The following is a 22,313-nucleotide window of genomic DNA, read 5'->3' on the forward strand; positions in this document are numbered from 1 at the left end:
AACACTAATGAAGTATATGGTCAGCAGTGAAGAAAAACCTCAAAATTTTCCTATATATGCTGTTCATTCAGACATGGACTCATACATTCTCTTCAATAATGCAACTACTCCCTCAAAAGGTGAAGTTGAAACCAAGATGTTCATACAAGAGGAAGACGCAAATGAGAGTAGTATCACTCATAAAACAACAGTCAATCTAACATTAGATAGTGCTGCTGCCTTAATTGTCAAAAACAGCCAATTGAATGATGAGACTGTCCTAGAAGACAAGCTAGAGAAAAAACCACAACTGCTACTTACATTACCAGCCCATGAACAGATCATAAAATCTCCTTCCCAACAAGATATTCTATGGTTCCTTGAATTTGATGGCTCAGTCAACAAATTAGGGGCAGGGGCCGGAGTTTGGGTACACAATAAAGAAAATAGCCATGCAGAGGGCAGAGCTTACAGATTAAATTTCAGGTGTACTAATAATATGGCAGAATATGAGGCTCTTCTGCTAGGCCTCAAGTTAGTAAAATTCTTACAAGCGGCCAAGGTTTCAATCATGGGTGATTCAGACTTAGTTATTCAACAGGTTAAGGGTAATTTTGTTACCAATGACAAAAGGCTGAGATCCTATAGGTCTGCTGCTGCTGAACTATTAAATTCATTTACTGAATTTCAGATTATGAAAATCCCTAGGACCCAGAACCTTCATGCCCATAGCTTGGCTACATTTGCAAGTACCTGCAAGTTGCCCTTTGAACCCCACCATCGTTTCACAGCTGAAGTAAAACACAGACCCTCCATTCCAAACAACATCAATGATTGGCAAGTATTTGAGGATGACAAGCAAATAAACCTGTTTTTAACTCTGCAGCAAGAATTTGCAGGATTAAATATTGACAATGAGACAGCAAGTCAATCACAAATACTTAAGACAGCAAGTCAATCACAAATACTTAAGACAACAAGTCAATCACAAATACTTAAGACAGCAAGTCAATCACAAATACTTGAGACAGCAAGTCAATCACAAATATTCAATGGAGCAAGTCCATCACAAATACAGTTCCAACAGACTGCTCAGCCAATATCACCTAGGACTGCAAAACAAATGCTGAATCCAACTATTTTCAATATAGAAAACATCCAGCAAATTCAACAAATTGACTGGGAAGAGGGAGTATCCAACGCTGAAACTGAAGTCATTGAACTAAAGGACAATTTTCTACCAACAGGCCTAACCCCACTAGAGGACATCTTTGACTCAAATGATATTCCCAGAAAACCAAAAATGCAGCCCCTAAATGCAGCCATTGAAGAATGTAACATAGGTACAATTGACAAACCCAAGATAATCAAATTATCAGCGTCCTTACCTCCTGACCAAAAGCCAAAATACATTGACCTCTTCAAAGAGTTCCAGGATGTTTTTGCATGGAGTTATGAGGACCTGAAGTCCTATGATACCTCTGTTATCCAGCATACCATCCCTCTCAAGCCTGACCAAAGGCCCTTTAAACAAAAACTGAGGAGAATCAATCCTATGCTTCTCCCAGCAATGGAACAAGAGGTACATAAAATGTTCAAAGCAGGCATCATAGCACCAATCAGATTCTCTGAATGGATTTCCAACTTAGTCCCTACAAGAAAGAAGACAGGTGAGATCAGGCTGTGTGTGGACTTAAGGAATCTAAACCAGGTATCCCTCAAAGACAATTACCCCTTGCCCAAGATGGATCACATTTTGCAGAGAGTAGTGGGGGCCACAAGGATCTCATTACTGGATGGATTTTCAGGTTTTAACCAGATCTTAGTTCACCCTGATGATCAGGACAAAACAGCATTTACAACCCCATGGGGAACTTTCAAATATGTAAAGATGCCTTTTGGATTGAAGAATGCAGGGGCAACATTTCAAAGAGCAATGGATATTGCCTTTGCCAAGGAAATTCATGACTTTTTAGTCATTTATTTAGATGACCTTACACCTTTCTCAAAATCAGACCAAGAGCATCTAAAACATTTGAGACAGATCTTCCTAAAATGCAGAAAATATGGAATTTCTCTGAATCCCAAGAAATCCCTGTTTGGTTTAGAAGAAGGCAAGCTCTTAGGACACATCATCTCAAAAGATGGCATTAGAATAGACCCAGACCGAATCCAAGCCATCTTACAAATGCCCAACCCAAGAAATGTCAAGGAATTACAAGGATTCTTGGGAAAAATCAATTTCTTGAGAAGGTTTATTCCAAACTTAGCAGAACTAAGCAGATTATTAAACAACATGCTGAAAAAGGATTCAAAGGTCAAGTGGACTGTTGAAGCCAATCAAGCATTTGAAGGTATAAAATTGGCCCTTACCCAAACCCCAGTCTTGACCAATCCTCAGTTTGACAGAGAATTTATCATTTTCTCTTTTGCTTCCCAACATACTATTGCAGCTGTTTTACTACAAAAGGATGACCAAGGAAATGAGAAGCCAATTGCTTTCTTTAGCAAAGCTCTTAGAGATGCACCTTTAAAATATCAAATCATGGAAAAACAAGCTTATGCTTTAGTCAAAGCAATCAAAGACTTTAGGATTTATATCCTTTATTCCCATGTCAAAGCATATGTGCCAAGTCCTATTGTCAAAGACATTCTCACCCAAGAAAACTTAGAAGGCAGAAGAGGAAAATGGATTGCCAGTATCTTGGAATTTGACATTGAGATAAAACCTACAAAACTAATAAAAGGGCAAGGCTTGGCCAAATTAATGACAGAAACAAATTTTCAAGCCTTAGACATCAATCAGCTGGACAGTGAAACAGAGCTGGCGACTCCAAAGATCAATGTAGCCTTTGAACAATCCCCCTGGTACTCTGATATCTGTTATGTGTTACAAAACCTGTGTGCTCCCCCAGGACTGTCCAAAACTAAGTGTAGGTTCCTAAAAATGAAAACATCAAGATTTTGTGTGATGGATGGCAATTTACTTTGGAAAAACCATGAAGGGATATTGCTGCACTGTTTAATTGAAAATGAAACTAACAATATCATGCAAGAGTTTCATGCAGGAGACTGTGGTGGACACTTGTACTGGAAGTCCACTGTGGATAAAATACTAAGGGCTGGATACTACTGGCCCACCATGTTCTCTGATGTCAAGAAATTTATCACATCATGTCATAAATGCCAAGTGTTTGAAGGAAGGAGACAACTGCTGCCACTTCCCTTAAGGCCTATTGCAACAGAGAGACCTTTTCAACAATGGGGATTGGACTTCATTGGGGAAATTCATCCCTCATCTTCAGGCCAACATAGATGGATCTTGACAGCCACAGACTACTTCACCAAGTGGATTGAAGCTGTTCCATGCAGACAAGCAAATGATTCCACTATCATTCAGTTCTTGGAGAACAACATACTAGCTAGATTTGGCTGCCCTGATAAAATTATTACAGACAATGCTGCTGCTTTCAGATCCAAGAAAATGGTGAACTTTTGCCATAAATTTCATATTACTTTGGGCCATTCTACTGCATACTATCCCCAAGGAAATGGCCTTGCTGAATCATCAAACAAAAGCCTTGTAAACATTATAAAGAAGGTACTTGAAGAGAACAAAAAGAACTGGCACAAGAAACTAGTCAATGCCTTATGGGCAGATAGACTAACAACCAAGAGATCAATTGGGACCAGCCCCTATGAATTGGTTTATGGACTAGAGGCCAGATTTCCCTCATCACTAGGGATACCTGTCATGAAGCTTCTTCAAGAAAGCCAAGCTGAACCAAATGATATGCAGAGAAGAATAAATCAAATCATATGCTTGCAGCAAACCAGAGACCAAGTTTTCAGCCGGGTTCAAGTGTTACAAGAAAAACTAAAGAAAGCCTTTGACAGAAGAACCAAAGCAGAAGATTTTAATGTTGGTGATAAAGTCCTCAAGTGGGATGCAAGAAGAGAAGAGAAAGGAAAACATGGAAAATTTGATTCTTTATGGAGAGGACCATTTGCTGTCCAAGCAGTGCAAGGTAACAACACTTACTTCCTAAAAAGTCTCACTGAAACTGATTTGGACGAAGGACCTGTGAATGGCAGGATGCTGAAGCACTATTTTGAATATCATCCATGAGTGCAACCCGATTCTCCCTTGTATATATGCAGATGTACATATTATTTTCTGTTTAGATTGTAAAAATGCAGTTTTCCAAGTTTATTGACTGACCAGCAGAAGGTAAATAGAATCAGAGGTCTACCAAGAAGAGAAGCACACAATTTGGCACTTCAAAGCAGCAAACTTCAAGAATGATTTGGGCAGCCATGGACCAAGGCAATCTGACCTGCTGTTCTTGGTCTTTCAAATGAAAAACCATCCCCATGTGGAGCCACTGTTTGCTACCTATATCAATAGGTTTCATGTTTCATGATTGGTTATAGAAAATCCAAATATGCTCTGCTTTGATGATGCAAAGATCCCATATTTTTCATAAGGAGACAAGGTATGTATATATCTTGATAAGGATTCAATTTTGATGGATGGTCCAACAGCCTAATCTGGACCATGTCATGCTTTAAATTTTCAGTTGTAGAATAGAGAAAGAAGTCTGTCCAAACAGTCTAATCTTGGCGGACAAGTAGCTAGGTAGAGAATTAAGGTTCCCAACTGTTTAATCTGGGGCCTTGGAAGCAATAAGGGTAGAAATAGATAGAAAAACAAAAGAAAAGGCCAAAGAAAAGAAAAGGCAAGTAAAGGGTCTGCAAGTCCAAGTGCACCCTCCAAGAAGTAATAAAAATGCTAGGTAAGAAGCTGGGTAAGTAGTTGGGGTTGCAGAAAGGTTATCTTTACCATTGCAGATATGTTAACTGTGTTTACCAGAGTAAAATCAATCAATTGACAAGGTGTTCATCTTCATCAAGTTACAGCAAGGAGCATGACTAACCCCCCTCCTTCCCCCTTCCATTTCATTACTAACATCCCCTCATCAGCTGAGATTCAGGGAAGAACATCATGGTTTCATGGTGGTTCTTGTTCATTCAGAAGCCACATTTCTTGTCTAAAAATCTTTTCATTTTGATCTACTCTCTAAACTAAGCAAGTTTCAAATAAGCTTAGTGGTTTCCCCTCCATTTACCCCTTCATCCATATTAACTCTAACACTACTATGTAAACCTCCCTACATTACCTTTCCCCTACTAGTATTAACACCATGGTGTATAAACCCCAAAATTTTGTATAAATATCCCTCCCCTTGGCATTATAGCCGTATGTTCTCTGAAAAGGAATCAAAATGACATCTGGTCACTTTGATGAGCCTCCACTGTCTCTCTCTCCCTTGCTACAGCTCAATCCACTCATTTAACCCTTCATTTGCAAAGAAAAGCCTATAAAAACCCTTTCTAACCATAAACCCCATTCAGATTATTGAAAAAACCCAAGAAATCCCGAAAAAACCCATAAAAACTCACTATTCTAAGGTCCCCGACCGAAATATTTAAAAAGAATATTTTAATCGGCCGGCGGGTCCCCCCCAACCTGCACGATCCGTCGGAGGACCCGCCAGCCGTCCGATCTCGAGGCACCCAGATCTTACGGTGGGCGGTCATTGTTGTTCCCCGACCTGCCGACTTTTAGCATCCGGGGAAAGCGGTTTTACCACCTCCGTACCCTGGACGCGTGTCAATCGCCGGGGTTGTTCGGAGCCCCCCTCCCCAATACCACTTGCCAGCAAAAGCGGTGCGAGGAACCCGCTTACCACCCTCCCTGTTACCACCCTTCCTCCTGCGTCATGCGCACGTCATCCTGACGTCACCTCACCTATGCCCGCCCCCACGTCCCGTGGCCCTCCACGCAGTCCTGCCACCCTGGCGGACACCTCAGCAGACACGTCACCTCCGTACCCGGGCTCCGCCATGACGTCATGCTGACGTCATCGACGGAAAAGCGCCAAATGCACATTTTTTCCAAAATTAACGTTATAAACGACTAAATGAGTCATTTTCGGTCATTATCACGCGCAAAAGAAGTAGCCGTTGTCGACCAGCTGCCGCGAAATCTGTCCTCCAGCCATCAAATTCGACATTACAACCGCTGCAAATTCAGGATTCGACGGCATTAAGCCTCCACAGGCCGGCCCGCAAGCTTTCAAGCCAGTTTTTCCAGGTATTTCGCCAGTTTTCCTACTTTGCCCATGCATTCCAATTCTCTGTAAAATTCACCATTAAAAGACTGCTAAAACTCCTAAGTTCAGCTCTGCCTGCCATCTGAAGTGAACCCAAACAATCTGCACCATCCCTAAACCACAATTCGACCCTGGAGCAATCAGTCCGCGGGCTAAAACTGTAAAATTGCCCCCGAGGTGCTCGGCATTGTTCCCTTTTGCCGAGTACAGGCCACCTGCATTCTTACCAAAGAAACATCACTGTCTCTAAAGCTTGCCATTAGCAATTCACATCCCTGTGAATTTGCAGTAAACCACAAAAGCCAGCTTGCATTTTTTCATTAAAAGGAAGACACTAGCCTATGTTTACAGTTCACCTGCTACTTAAGTCCTTATAGACTTGTTAAGCCAGTACTTCCACCTGCACAAATTCAGATTATAGCATGGCAGCCTCTGCATCCTCTTCCCTCAGTGTAGCTCCATTAAATCAAACCAACAAGGAGCTGGAGGCCTTGCCATTCATTGACAAGGATTGTCTCATTGGGGAATTTGAGGGAGACAGGGACTTCTTGAAGACATTCACTCAACTAAGGGAAGATTATAAGGAGGGGCATGGTACACATGGGATATGGGAGTCAAACCTGCCCTATTACTATCTCCCAGCTGTGAATGTTTTCCCTGAAATCATCCACCTATGTGCTGAACACTATGATGTCCAGCACAGAGCTGTCAATACTCCATCAGGGAGGATCCTCTTCTATATAAATGCTGACTCCATCAACAAGATGTTACAGTTTGATCAGACAGAGTTGCTGGTCCCGTTCTCCACAACTTATTTGCTGGAAACTGGTGATAAGATGACCAGTGAGGAGCTGCAAAAGGTCACCCGGAACTTCATGAGACCTGAATACCAGCCTACAGGGCCACCTCCCTATCTGAGGGAGCATTTCGATGATATAGGCAGGCTATTACTAGACATGATAGCCTATGTATTGGGATACCAAAATAGTGAGCATGTGGATAAATCCATGCTAGTGTTGCTGTCTGCTTACAGCCCGCGTCAACCCCCTACCCGAAAGTATAACTTTGCTAAGTTTATAGCCAATAAGATTCATGATCAATTAAGCAAGGTGGACAGACAGGGGGTGTTCAGATACTCAGCTTACATCTACCATCTGTTCATGTTTCATCATTCTGAAGCCTTCCCATGTTACATCAGAAGGCTGGATAATAAAGGGGAGAGAAGATCTGTCATCTTCTGGACCTCGGTTTATCATAAAGTCACAAATTCACCCTATACCTACTGTGAATTTGTTGACCAGTTTGTGTACCCAGTCTCTTGCATGCTGATGAGATCCCCTCCACCTAGAATATCTAATGAAATCAAGAAAGCTCTGCAGCTCTCTAAAAAATATAAAATAGGTGACTGGTACCTATATGAACACCATACTGTATTCAGAGTTTATGGTTGTGAGCTCTGTCCATACAGGCTCCCCAAGTATGTACCTATGAGGTTGTTTGCCTTGGAGTATTACAGGCAATTAATTCAGTCAGACCTCACCCATTTCCACAGCTCCAAGAAAAAGGCCCACCTTAGTTTCAAAAATGAGTTGGGCCCCTTCATTATGAACAAGAAGGAAGGATGGGAATCTGCAGACTTGATCCTCAAAGACAAATATAAGTTGTCCTATAGTTTTCGATGGGTCCCTTATGACCCTCAAGGTTTCATCACTGCTAGGAGAAATAAGTACAGACTCCTAGGTATTAAGCACTGTCACTACCCACACATAGAAAAGTATGCCAATTTGCAAGAATGGCAGCTGGACACCCTAGTGGAGAGTTTAACTGAAGAAGAAAGAATGCTTAAAAACATGAAAGAGCTTGAGAAGACTATTGACCTGGACTATGTGCAGCAGGTACCTTTCAGGCCGCCTCACTCAGTAGGAGAAGGGACCTCAGTGACAAGGACAGCACCACAGGCACCCTCTACATCGGCAGCAGCAGTGGATAAAGGCAAAGGCATAATGGATGCAGAACATGAAACACTGAAAGAGAAGGCAGCCCCTTCAACTGAACAGCAAACTAAGCAGCAAAATGAGCTGCAGAGGGAGGAACAAACAGAGCAGCTGAAAGATCAAACTCCTCCTCCACAAACTCAGACTCCTACAGCACCTATTCTGCAAACCCCAGCCCATGAGGAGAGGGGTTCTAAAAGAGAGAGAGAAGAGTCCACTCCTATTAGTGGACCTTCCCATCAGCCAGAGGCCAAAAGACAAAGGGCAGATTCCCCTGAGGTGGAAGACATTACTGAAGATGTCTTAAACAGCACAGGAAAGGACAGGGAGGGAAGCCAACATACAGGGACAAGCTCCTTTCAGCAGGAGCAGACTTTACAGCTTGGTTTGGAGGTGTCATCCTCATCTCACCAAAGCCAGAAGCCTAAAAGCACTAAGGCTTCTTTTAAAAAGATCAAGGCAGCAAATGAGTTATTAAGGGCTGAGGTTTACAAACAGTTCATAGATGCTACACCAGCCCAGCAGGAAAGATTGATGTCGGTCTATGACTTCAAGGAAGAAAAAATGATATTCAGCCATTTCAAACCCAAGGGGCCACAGCCAATGACAACTGCAGATTTTATCAAAACAAGGGTGGAGGTCCTAGCTAAAGACATACATCCTATGGACCAGATTGAACTCCACAAGCAGACTGGGGAGATGGTCTATGCCACATTGGTTGAGAAGGCCACACTGGCCCATGAGCTGAAAGATTCCTTGAAGAACACAAACACTCAGCTTGATTTTGAGAGGATGTCCTCTAAGGCCAAGGACAATAGAATAAAGTCTCTGGAGGAGATTATTATTGATCTAGGGCATGATCCTAGTGATCCAACAGGTGTAAAGGCCCTCATAAAGAAGAAAGATGATGATCTGAATGCCATGAAGAAGAGGTTGGGGTTGTTACCTACAGAACACCCCTAGACAGCAGAACTACAAAAAGAAAAACAGCTTGATGAACAACTTGACCTCCTTCTACAGCAAGATCAGAGGATCAAAGAATTGGAGAAAGAACTGGAAGGAACGCTACAAGAAAAACAGGGAGAATCTACACTCCAGGCTCCTCCAACAGCTTCAGCAACAGCAACAACTTCAGGGGCAACAGTGGCCCCTACAACAGAAGCAGCAGGCACAACAGCAGCTCCAGATGCCCACCCAAGTGTAGAAGAATTGACCAAGGCTGTCAAGGCAATGGAGCTCCAGGTAGATGAGATAAAGAAAGCAAAGGACAAATTGGCAGAGATAGATGCCAAGTATGACAAATCAAAGGTAACTATAGCAGAATAGGGCAGAGAAATCAAGGCCCTAAAGGATAAAATAAAGGCCCTGGAAAAAGAGCTCAATCTGGAAAGTACCATGGCCGACATAAAAAGAATTTTGTGGGGTAAGATTACCCGAGCTGTCACCAAACAATGGAAATCCATCAAAACAATCCATGAGTACATGGATTTAGTTGGCCAAGCACAGACAGAAATCCAGAGGGCCAAAACAGTGCTAGGAAACAGACCTGAGCAGGCAAACCAACTGATAGATTTTTTGAACATGCAAGACAAAGAGGAGCTGGCAGCCATTGGCATCGTCAACAGAACAGAGGCCATCCTCACAGCTAAAAAGGTGCTAACTCTCAGAAGTTATGTACAGACTGTAGAAAGAAAATGCTATGAAATACAGGCTGAGGTGGAGGAGTATAAACTCAAAATGGGAATGCTGCAAGCAAGGGGATTGCCTGGCCTGCTGAACAGCACAGGGAAATTGATTACCAGAGATCAATTCACCAACAGAATGGCTACTTACATTGAAAATCAAATCACAGCATCTGGCAGTACTCCTGAGGAAACAGGGCCTCCAACAGCACAGAGCTTGTACACTAAACTTGAAGGCCTATTTTTCATTGAAAGTGAGGCAAATCATTTGTTTGAAACTCCTCCTAACTTTTGGCGGTATACAGAGGCCGATGAGATTCTAATAAAAATTCGGAGACATCAGATGCCAAAGGAAGATTGGTGGCAAGCAATGCTTCAAATTCTGCCACGGTAGCTCCAGCTGTTCAGTCACTGCCAGCTCCAGGTCACTATCAAACAAACAGAAGGATAAAGTGAGCATTAAAAGCAGCTGAATGCAGACTCAGCATTTAGACTATGTCGGCTAGCCAAAAAGATAAAGAAATGCGTAAATTTTGGCGGTACACCCCTAACCAACTCCAAGAGCCACCAAGTCAGCAGTCTCTGACCTTTTTCTGACAGCTAAGGGACTAAAAGTGATCACAGCATTTACTCTCTCAGCGGCTACACTCCAGCAATTAACTGAGCATTTATGGAACATTCACTCTCCTTTCTGATATTTTCTTATGTAAATTTGTATATATACTCCCCTTAGTAACGCATAAGGGGTTGGTAATTTTTACTCTGAGGCATGTATACTTTGTATTTACAGAAAAGTTTAATACAAAGAGCAATTTCAGCTCAGTGATTTCCTAAAGCTATGGTGTCTTGTTGATAATTTAAGTGCTGTTGCAGAATCCTTGCGTTGTCTGGTGGAATGATATGTTTCCTTTAAACTCTGTTCTGTTTCCCTATGTTATTTCATTTTCATATTCTTATCATATCTAGCAACAAAGAAAAAGAATAGCTCAGGACATGTTTCTTAACACCCTGTGCTCAATCTTATATTGCTGTAAATGTTTTCTTCAGGATTAAAACAAACATGAATTCTTAAATGCTCATGTTACATTTAATTCCATGTTGTGAATGTTATCTAGAAATTCTTAAATGCTTCCAGGTAACAATTGCTTTTCTTTCGTATCAGTTTATAGAAAGATCCTTAATTGCCTTTCTTATCCTGAACATGTTACACACAAACTCAATTTCAAAGCATTGTTCCTCGGACAATTATCCTGCTCTGCAGCTTTCCTTATTATATCAACATAGCACACCAAACCAAAGGACCACTGACTGCATTGCCCAATGTTATATAAGATACTGGTAAGAGCATACACGTTTGACTGAACTTTTTCCAACCAAACAAATTTAAACCAAAATCAAAACTTCACATCTAGCCTAAGATACTATCAGAACAGAGACAAATCATAAAGAGAGAGCCCTCTCTGATTACAGTTTGGCTAGAAACTGTAATCCAGAGACTGGTTAGTGGTTACCCCGGCCGTATTCCCTTGGGAGTCATAGGGAACAACCTGGGTGATAACACCATCAACGGAGTCGCTTGACCAACTCCTTTTAGTTACTTATTTGAGAGGGGCACCCAATAACCATCAAGGACCAGCAGGGTGAGGGTGAGGTAACGAACTCTCGACTAAAAGGAGAGGTAATGTGGGAGGAGACGAGCAACTCTATGGGGGGGAGAGGGGCCCCAAAACAGGTAGGGCACTTGAGTGAGATAAAGGTCCCCATTATAGAGTAGGCCCTTTCTATAGTGGGGGGCATTCATTCACTTAAGAGAGTAAGTGGTGAGTGGGCTATTCCAACTATCCCAAGGCAAGGCGTAATCCGGAGATCAGACCGGAGATCAGATAATAAGGTTGAAGAGTTCGGTTGCCAGGCGGAGAAAGCAAATCCGGAAAGGTTGTCCACTACACCAAAGGTCCTGCGGGTCTCTACAGTACCTACCTCTGGAAGAAATGGAGGACCTCATTTAGTGACTCCGCGATCGCCCTCTAAACGATCAAAATAAGGTAGAGCTTGAAGATACGTTTTGTATTCCATTAGTTTCTCTGTGCCTCTAGCCGGGTGGGCGCCGGTCTTTTCCCCCTAAGAACCGTACGTGCGAGTATCCCCGCATGCGGCTCACGCCATTTTTTACTTACAAGGTAGGTGGGTGGCCATTGGTGAAATGTCCCCTGTCTCCTGTGCGCGTGCTTGTTGTAACCTTGGAAGCAAATTGGCGTGCTGTCTGTTGTACCGTAAACCTGCTCTATCTATTCATTGATCCATTTATATGGCCAGCCCCCCTCCTTTTCCAACCAAGAATTGATCCCCCTTCTCGTTCAGAAAAGGAATCGACGATGGCGGCCCAATGGTCAAGCTTCCAAATCCCTCTCCTTGACAGTCGAGTGTACTAACACACCCTCACCCATTGGAATGAGTGAGTGACCCCTATAAAGGAGTAGGGGAGATGGCAGCCTTGACAGTCAAGTGTGCTAATTCACCCTGACCATATGAATAGTGAGTCACCCCTATGAAGAAGTAAGGGCCCTCACCCATATGATGAGTGAGCATGAAAGTGATGGCAGCCTTAACAGTCGAGTGTGCTTACGCACCCTCACCATATGAATAGTGAGTGACTTCGTCCCTCTATTTTGGGAAAACAGAGCTTCCAATCGATGGTGGCCTTAACAATCGAGCCCCGACTTTCTCTCCCGTTGGTCGAGCAACTCAAGTTCCTCTCCCTAACAGTAGAGCCAATTGCATCCTTTTAGTTCTTCAAGTTTGTCTCCTTAACAGTTGAGCCCTCTCCTTTTAGTCAAGCATTCATTACCTCACCTTGTCGGGGGCATCCTCTCCCAGTGCTCGAGTGATGGCGGCCTTTTAGTTCTTCAAGTTCCTCTCTTTTGGTCCCCCTCCCCCCCAGAGAGTTTCTCGTCTCCTCCCACATTACCTCTCCTTTTAGTCAATAGTTATTACCTCACCCTCACCCTGCCGGGGGCATCCTCTCTTTTGGGGCCCCTCTCCCCCCAGAGAATTGCTCGTATCTTATCTTTCGGGTGGGGTCGTTAGGCATAATTACATAGATAATATCTTGTAGTGCACTTACTCTTCAATCCCATATCACCTCTATGTGTCCCATCATTACGACCCTAGACCCACCTTAGACACCTATCACACTGAATAATCTATGTTCCTAAAAGATAGCTAGGGGAAACAATAGAAAATGTAGGGGCACCAATCCTCTTAGACCCACCTTGGCCACTCTTACCACCCCAACCACACTCACCCTCAAATCCCACCATCTTGTTCCCTTTGTGACATTAATGGTCATGCCACTCCCCGGTTTCCCACACTCCTTGAGCTATAGAATCTTCTTCACCCACCCCCTCTATTTCATAGTGGTTCCACTTTTTCTGACCCATTGGTTGGGGGCACCCCTCCCCCACCTCCGAAGGAATCTATATGGATGCCAAATCCATCCTTGCACACTAACCACCCTTGCATCCTATGCAAAACATTTCACCATTACACTCACCATTATCTAGAACTTTCCCACTTTCGAACTACCCTTGTTGTGGCTCGTAAAGAATCCTAGGTCGACTAGTCACCAATTTGATCTTAGTTGACACATGTTTCCCCCATCCCACATGGATATCATGGATTCCACTACCATTTACCATATCTCCACTTTGGTATGTTCTATATCTTATGATGACCCTTCATTTTCATCAAACATCGACATTGGTCCATTGACCTATGGTGCCCCATCAACAATGCCGTGGATGGAGTCTTACACCATGTATATTGTTTCCATTTCCATAGTATCTACCTATATCAATCACGCATCGCTCACATATGGTGTCAACAATGGTTTTAAAACTACAAATCCCATCCCTTCAACAACCACAATGATATTCTCTAATACCCCCGACTTTAGTACCCACATCTTCCACTTCGACAAAGACATTATAGAAGTCATGACCACTCCTAACTATCCCTAAGATGGCATGCATCATCATTCCTACTTATTACCTTAGGATGCTTGAACCCCTTTCATCCCTTCTCACCAGTATACCATTGAGGCCAAGGATTTCATCCCCCATGGAGATAGATTGGTTCAAAAACCAATCCCATTCCTACTTGCCTTTGAGGAAATAAATACAGGAAACATTTCATTCACAATCAAGGTGGATATTTCTATTACACTCACCACAACTGAAAAGAGAATTCTTGGAGCTACCTATTCCCCTAAGGAGGTTTCAACTTCAAAAGCACTCTTCCAAGAGTTGAATGATGTTTTCACATGGTCATACTCAAAAATTCCCATCCTTGATCCTAAGATTGTTGAACATCATCTCAAAACATGGTTGGATGCATCACCCATTCAACAGAAACAATGACCTCTCCATTCTGCTAAAGCCCCGACCATCAAGGAAGAAATTGAGAAACTCCACAAAAAAAGGTTCATCTATTGAATCACCTATACTTCATGGGTATTTCATCCCATCCCTATTAACAACAAGTAGGGAACCATCTGCATTTTCACTGATTTCCATGATTCTTACCAAGATTGTCCCAAAAACCACTTCCCTACCCCTTTCATCGACCAAGTAATTGAAGAATGCACTACCACGAGGTTCTCTCCTTCATGGATGGGTTTTCTAGGTATAATCAAATCCAGATTCATCAATAGGATTAGTACAAGAAAACCTTCACCACCCCTTAGGGGACTTTCACATATAACTTAATGCCCTTTGGACTTCATAATACTAGAGGTACATTTTAGCATGCCATGTCCTATGTGTTCCATGATCTAGTTCACATCATCCTTTCTCACCTCAATGATTTCACAGCTTGATCAAAAAAAAATCACAACACTTTAAAGACCTTTGTGCCATTTTCCTTCAGTGTTGGTAGTATAGCATTCGCTTGAACCCCCTCATGTGTGTCTTTTTCATCATGATGCCTCTTGGGATTCATTATCTCAAAGTATGGGATTACCATTAATCCTTTCAAATTCTTGACCATCATTGAACTACCCCTTCTAGGGAATTTGCACCAATTGCAAAGTCTTCAAGGCAAATCCAACTTCTTACATTAATTTGTTCCTGATTATGCCACATGCACTCATGGGTTTTGTGTCTCTTATGCAAAGTAATTACCTTCATATGGGATGACCAAGCTCAGTTGTCATTTGATGCATGGAAACATGTGGTCACCTCCACACCCTTGATCAACCTTCCTAACTTTGATAAGGATTCAATCCTTTACATCTCTGCCTCGGTCTTTGTTGTTTCCAAAGTGTTAGTCTAGAAGGGGGAGGAATACTGTGTGTATGCCATCTATTATGTAATCACAAATCTAGAAAGACTTCCATTAAACTACAACCATGATGATAAGTTGTCCTTGGCCATCGTGCATTCCATTCAAAAACTTGTTATGGTCTTTCTGTTTGATAACAATTTCCTATCGGACGCTGATGTTCGAGCTTAGTAAAACCAATGAAGGATTCGATCGATAAAACCAAACTCCTTCCTTATTGACCCCCAGCTGTTGCATTCCAAAGCCAGCCTATTTCACATTCGAATGAAGTTTGGCTTGAACCACCTGGCTTGGCCTATTTGATTGGGAAGACTATCGATTGATAGATCTCGATTTGATAGATCAATATGGATCTCTACTACCCTTGATCTATCTATTGATGTCATTTCAAGTGGGCTCTTGCCTCCCTCATTTGGGGATGTAATGAGGTGGGTCATATAGCCAAGAATTTCCCACAACCACATAAACCATGATGTGGACACTACCACAAGACATGAAATAATATAGATAATTGTCCAGAGCTAATGAAAAAATAGGAAGTTAGCAATAAGAGGTAGGATGGTGCCAATATGGTCAATTTGGAGCCTAGGATTCATTATGGTGGACCAGGAGGTTTTTCATACATAGGCATCAACATTGTTACAAGGGTAGAAGCCAAGATAGGCACATATGTTGGAGTTGCGGGTCTTGAGCCACATTGGAAGGCTCCACTAGATCTGCTATAGTTCTATGTAGCTTATCAAAAAGAGCACTTCACGATGTGATTAAGGTCATGATGGAATTTCTTCATGCAAGGGACAGAAAGATAGATGTGGCACTGTTATCATAGAATCTCATGGAAAAGATTCATTGATAAGGTGGAAGAAGACTTGGATGAGGGTGTGATAGATCAGCTATATGACATCACCATAGGGTAGCGAGAGGATTACATTAATCCAACTACTAGTGGAGAACTAAGATGGAGGGGCATCTACACATATGTAACTAAATTGAGGAAGCCATAATCATTGGAAGAATGGGAATTATGACAAATCTACCAATAGGTGCATAGTGGTGAAAACAATAAGGTGGATTGGCATGGAATTGAAAGATTTTCCAGTGTGTCGATTTCACAACTAATGCCATAGAATTTGTAGAACAAGTGGTTGAGTAGACTGAACCTGAGAAGAGAGTAGGAGCACTGGAAATTACACTAACATAAACTCTGACAAGATGGTGGGATATGCATAAAGGAATGTTGGGTGCATTTGAGTATACTATGGAGGTGTTAAAGACCCAATTCCTATAAGATAGAATGGATTTGTTGATACCAGGAATTGTGAAACCGAGCTTTGCTCGACAAGTGTTATGATTTAGAGGTAATTCAAACTTAGTGGAACATGTGGATTGCTATGAAGACCATTGGGAGACATAGGGGACCTCAATTTAGAAATGGGTGCATAAATTTGTGCAAACCTTATAGGCATTTCCAAAGAGTTAATATCTACAGGCATAGATGAAACAACAAACAACATATTGGCTAGAACTGTGTGTAAGTTTCCATGACACTTTTAAGAGCTGCAGAGAGCACATGTATATCTCGAAGGTTTTCTAACAAATTCAATGTTTCCTGCAGATGAAATAAACATAGTGCCTAACCATTGGTGCGACAGAGGATGATCCCATGGAACACCTGCATCACTTACAATTCAAGGAATTAGACGGGGACCGCATAGTCTAAGACACAAGTGATACCAGTAATCCTATTTACTATAATGAACCCCTAAAGAAAAATATTGTAAACATTGGTACTGAGGAGGCTCCCAAGCTACCCATCATTGGAGATTATTGGTATGAACATACCATTGCAAAGATTGTAACTCTACTCTAGGAGTATGTTGATATTTTCTCATAGAGCTTCATTGAAATGAAAGGTGTGGAAGATTTGGGGGAAATGAATATAGAGACAAAGCCAATGTCAAATCCTATCAAATCCCTCTCAAATGCCCTCTATCTTGGGTAAGGAAGGAGGGAATTCTCTCTCTCGCCTAACCTAACCACTTGCATTTTTTTTTTGTCACGGACCAGGAAAGATTCATTCATTAGCCAAGGGATGCTCACCCGACTCTAAAGTTGGCATCTTTAGTTGGACGAATGGATGAATGGCATCTTCTCTCAGCCCCTTCTACCGGCCAATTAGTGGCATCTCGGCCCTAGCCCCTTATACCACCCCTACTAGAGCTAACCGAATCGCACCATCGAATTGAATCGGGGGCCCAATCACCCACTAGATCTTGTGAAAAGCTTGTAGCCCTAGCTCATTACCAAAGTCAATGGCTTGTGAAAACGTCGTGCCCCCATATATAAGGAGAGGGATATAAATTCAAACCCCCCATCTCCTTAATGACTATTTTGACTTTGACCCCGCGAAGTCAATCAACCTAGGACTGTATCAAATAGGTCCATCTATATCCCAAAAAGTCCACCTATATAAACCCTTTGAATCTGTATTATCATTTATACCCTTTGATTTAGGGCAAGTACTATTATATCTTCTTTTAGGTAAGGGAAAATTAATACATACCCCAATCGAGCACACTTTAGATATAAAGAAAGAAGAAATAAATAAGAAATTCTTTCATCCTAGCCCGGCCCCTCTCCACTATAAGATGGCGCCCTCTCTATTTTCAAGGGCATTGACCCTTTGAAAATGGAGTTGGAAAGGGTTTGTTTTGGCAGGGAACTACCACTCCTCACGACTCTTTCATCATTGCTCATGCTTACATCCTGAGAAGGGATGAAAGGGGTATACACCCCAATAAATAAGAGTCGTCCCCAGAAAAAGCCCCAAGAGCACCGTTGTTTTCTTTCTATTTAAAGCGCTCTCTATTTTCAAAGTGCAGCTACCTTAGGATAAAGAGGTAACCCCTGGAAGCTCTGAAGAGTTTACAGTTGATCCTCAGCTCAGAATTGAAAGTAAGTAAAGTAAAGGAGCTCATTGAAATAAATGCCATCGAAAGAAACAAGAAATTCATTATGCGAGAGGGAGATCACATGGTTGGTGAGGGGGTCATCATAGAAATCCTCAAGTATTTCATTCCAAATGCTCAGGTGTTAGGGTAATAAGACATTGTGCAGATTCCTTAAACTGGCGGTAGAATAAGATAGTAGTTAATGGCACTTTACTCATCTCCTTGGTGGTAGAAGGAGAAGGTAGGTAATCATGTCCCAAGGTGTCATGTTTAGGATGCCCCATCTGTTCCAAGCTGGGTAAAGAAGTGCCCTTTCTTCTTTCTAGAGAGCTTTTGAAGTAACATTAAGAGCGTATATGATATCGGTTGAGGCGGTTAAGTAAGGAATCGAAATTCATCCTCTCCTGGTGGTTGAGCGATGGTGGCCTTTTAGTTCTTCAAGTTCCTCTCCTTAACAGTCGAGCCCTCTCCTTTTAGTCGAGCGTTCGTTACCTCACCCTACTGGTAGCATCCTCTCCTAGTGGTCAAGCGATGGCAACCTTTTAGTTCTTCAAGTTCCTCTCTTTTGAGGCCCCTCCCCCCGAGAGAGTTGCTCATCTCCTCCCACGTTACCTCTCCTTTCAGTTTAGAGTTCATTACCTCACCCTCACCTTGCCGAGGGAATACTCTCTTTTGGGGCCCCTCCCCCCCAAAGAGTTGCTCGTCTCCTCCCACGTTACCTCACCCTGCTGGGGGCATCCTCTCTTTTCAAGGCATCTCCATCTCTAATAACAGATAGCCGGCATCTTGAATTCAGTCTTATTACATATATAATAGTTCTAATTAATGGTTCGGTGGTGAAGTCTATCCTCTCTTATATTAAGGTGAATGGGAGCGAGTCAGGTTCCATGGAGTTAGTAGTCTCCTTTTCTTCCGGGTTCAGAAGGAAGGATTGCTTGCCTAACGATAGGAGGGCAAGGAATGTGTGGGTCACAACGCTTGCATATTCACACGGGATTGTATAGACATTCAACACCAATAGCTCAGATTTTCACCAACGACCTTGAAAGGGGCTCTATACTTTCACATGGCCATGAGGAGCAGGAGCGGTAACTCATAGGCTATTTGTACTACACCTTTACTACTAATAGGTATTCTAACAGGTAGCATCTTTTCTCTTACTACCAAGGTTTTCTATCTTTATGCATTGAGTTAGGCCATCTATAACACATACATCTATTGCTCCATTCATTGGGTAATGATTTCTCGTGGTCAGTGGGGAAGAGTATTAACATTCCTTGGGGTTACCATATTCTATTGCAGACCTTTGCAAGGAGGAATACGCATGTGGGACATATCATGAGGGGCAAGGAACTATTCATGAGCATGAGCTAGTGGGGATACTACATCTAGTGGGGATAGTATGTATAAGATATTGCCTTAGAGATTACGGCGTGCCCGTATGAAGCCTTAGGTGGGATCTTCTATACATTAAATAGCATAAAGGGCATCACTAATAGGTCTCAATTGGGGGTCCCATAGGTTGTCACTACCTTATACAATAGAATAGATAGAATACACATTCTACAAGGTTAGCCAACGAACCAAGGGTCACTACTTTGGAGTGCCTCGGGTACCGAAGCCATCCATTCGAGTACGCATCACTAGTTAGTGCCCAATGGGGATAGTGTAATAGTCGAGCTAGTGGGGCAATGAATAGATATGCATCCATTAGCTCCGTTAAGGAACACCTTAAGAGAAAGGAGATTCGTTAGCCTTAGGAATGAGATAAAGATGAGATATATCTTTAAGAACAAGAAACGTTGCTAAAAAAGTGAGGATATTTATACATACGTATCCAGCCGTTAGTGGGGCTAGTGGGGCAAGGAACTATTGGGATAAAGTGAACTTCTTTACAGTTAAGTGAGATTGTTTATACATACCTTAGTTCCTGTATGAGAGGATATTTCAGGAAGACATCACTACTTGAATGAAAGGAAGGCACACCTGAATGGTAAGATCTACTACCTTATTCCTAACTTTCTCCCTGCAAGATTCTTCTACTAATGTAAGTGGCCAAACACCTTTAGCTCCTAAACACATGCTTGCTTAGATAAGGAAGGACAGTTACTGGGGTTCACTGGGGTTTGAACCACACAAAGTAGAACTAGCTGGGATCAACCTCAACCTGTACCAGTCTTCAATTGCGGGATGCTAAATAGCCCTTTGGACGAGTAGTTCCTTACCCGGATAATAGCTCCCCGTACGATCAAAGTTCCTAACCACTAAATAGCCCCCTATGTGAGCATTAGTTCTCCTTTTGACCACCTAAGGGACTCTCTCACTTTGCCTAGCTGGGTTTGGCCTAACCTTGGGGCTTTCATTCAATGGCTCCCATTAGCAGCTTGACAACACAATTTAGCCCTGACTAAGCCACCCTAGGACACTTTAGTCTATATCTACGTATGAATTCTTAGATAAGGAATGTAACTCGGATTACCATTACATAAAAAGACGGTTCACCTCAGCCAAGTATAGGTTACTATACATAAGAGCCCCTTGTATGAGGATAGAGGATAGTAATTACGCGCTGGTAAATAGTGTTGGAACCCTTACAATAGGTGTCGGCTACATAGCTCCATGTACCAGTCTTGGCTGCTGGCTTGAAAGTAGCTATGGAATGATTATATGGTCTATCCTAAGGCCGGTATCCCTAGATAGTTCTATTTATTGATATAGATATAATGAACATGCCATTAGTTACTTATTCGGGCTTGCTTATCTTCTCAAGGAAGCCTCGTCATACCCATTCGTAGAGTTACCCACTCTAGGCACTCTTCGGGGGGCTCGCTTGTCAAGGAGTATGGGTGGATAAATGCGGATCGCTGTTGGGAGCTCCAACCACCCTAAACTTTTCTCTTCAATCATTCTCCTAGGTGCATAGTAGATTTGTGAATTTGTTATGGAAACGTAATATTTGTCTCATCTTTTTTATGGCGAAATTACGTATATAACAACGGATGTCCTTCCTATGGTACTAGGTCAACCAAGAGTTCCAGTCCCAATCTTGAATTCAATGGCGAAATTCATGATTTGATCATATTTCACAGACTATCTCATTTAGGAGAAATAAGTACATTCGCGTAAATAAGAAGAAAATGATCTAATTCCATCACTTTCTTTTCATTTTCATATATGACATCTAGGAATAATTCAATGTATTTTTTTATGGAGAGGATGCATAAGCATGGCTCGACCACCGGGAGGATTTACCTCTAGGTTAGAATTCTATTCTTTCAATAAGGGTGAATTGGTGTTCGAATCCCCAGGTACCCACCCTTCCGTCTATTCGTGATGCTGGGTTGCCCAAGCATGAAAGGCAGGTGGTACTTTGGCCCAGAAAAGCTAGTTTCGGTCTGATTGAGAGCTGTAAAGGTAGTACAGATCTCTTAGTCGAGAGCTAGAAAGGTAGTACATCTCTCTTAGATCTCTGAATCAAAGAATCTATACTAGGTGGGCACTGGGGGGCATGTTTCTCAATTAAAAACAATGTAACCACCCCGGGAGAAAATTTACTTCATGCCTTCTGTATGGTCTTCTGGATAAGACATAAAGCTAATGTAGACCAGAGTGACAGGGATCCAAGTTGTCCACGGCTCAACTTGAAGGGGCATGCTTCCCTAGTCTAGCACTTCAATCCATGGAGAGATATCTACACCGAATCAATTCTAGCTTGCCACAAATGCATCTTAACCAGGCTTACTCCGAAGGCGGGCTATTAAGCTATTATAGTCATTCGCGACAGTCTCCAAAGGTCACACCTAACCGTGCGGGTGAACCGGAGCCCTTCCATCTGATATTCCCAAATCGATGCTCCTTATGGGGGAATCATTTACTAGGTATACGGATCAGATGGATGTTGGGGAGAGGGGGTTTGGGATCAATATTTAGAATCAAGCACGTGAATCCTTGTGGAAGGGTGACAAGGAGGGTTATCAGTATCCCCCGAGGGGAATCCGGTTGATGGATAAGACTAGAAACGAAACTGATTTCCCAGAGAACAGAAACCACCCAAAAGGAAAGGCGTGCGAGTCCCACCTTGTCCCACGGATCCCAGAGAATTGGAATACTTCGAGATGGTAGGATCCAAGAAACCGAAGACAATAAGAGCCGGTAAGAGATGCCGGATCTAATGGAAGGAAGCACTACTAA

Source organism: Pinus tabuliformis, chromosome 9, assembly GCF_031772625.1.
Source record: "Pinus tabuliformis cultivar Carrire ecotype Pingquan chromosome 9, CPIR1, whole genome shotgun sequence".
NCBI classification, from domain to species: domain Eukaryota; kingdom Viridiplantae; phylum Streptophyta; class Pinopsida; order Pinales; family Pinaceae; genus Pinus; species Pinus tabuliformis.